The 288-nt window shown below is 15.6% G+C and overlaps 1 protein-coding gene across 1 annotated transcript in view; it reads right to left on the reverse strand.

Annotated features, from left to right (window-relative positions):
• ARSD (arylsulfatase D) overlaps positions 1-288 on the reverse strand; it is a 26722-nt gene that overhangs the window by 14132 nt on the left and 12302 nt on the right. The gene's annotated exons all lie outside the window — the stretch shown is intronic.

The raw sequence follows: 288 nt of genomic DNA on the forward strand, positions 1-288 counted from the left end.
TATATATATGTAATACATGTATTTATATTATAGGATATATATTACTTATAGGTTTTATATATCTTACATATGTAATATATAACCTATATAAATATAAATATTTATAATGTGATAAATATAAATATTTAAAATGTGATAGTTACGTACCTTTCAATATAACAGTTGCATACATTTGAAAATATTTATATTTATATATAAATACAAATATGTATTATACACATTACAAATATACATTGTTATACATTACATAACATGTATTACATATTATATGATACTGAAAAAAGAAAA

The sequence above is a fragment of the Colobus angolensis genome, unplaced genomic scaffold (assembly GCF_000951035.1).
Source record: "Colobus angolensis palliatus isolate OR3802 unplaced genomic scaffold, Cang.pa_1.0 Scaffold587, whole genome shotgun sequence".
NCBI lineage: Eukaryota > Metazoa > Chordata > Mammalia > Primates > Cercopithecidae > Colobus > Colobus angolensis.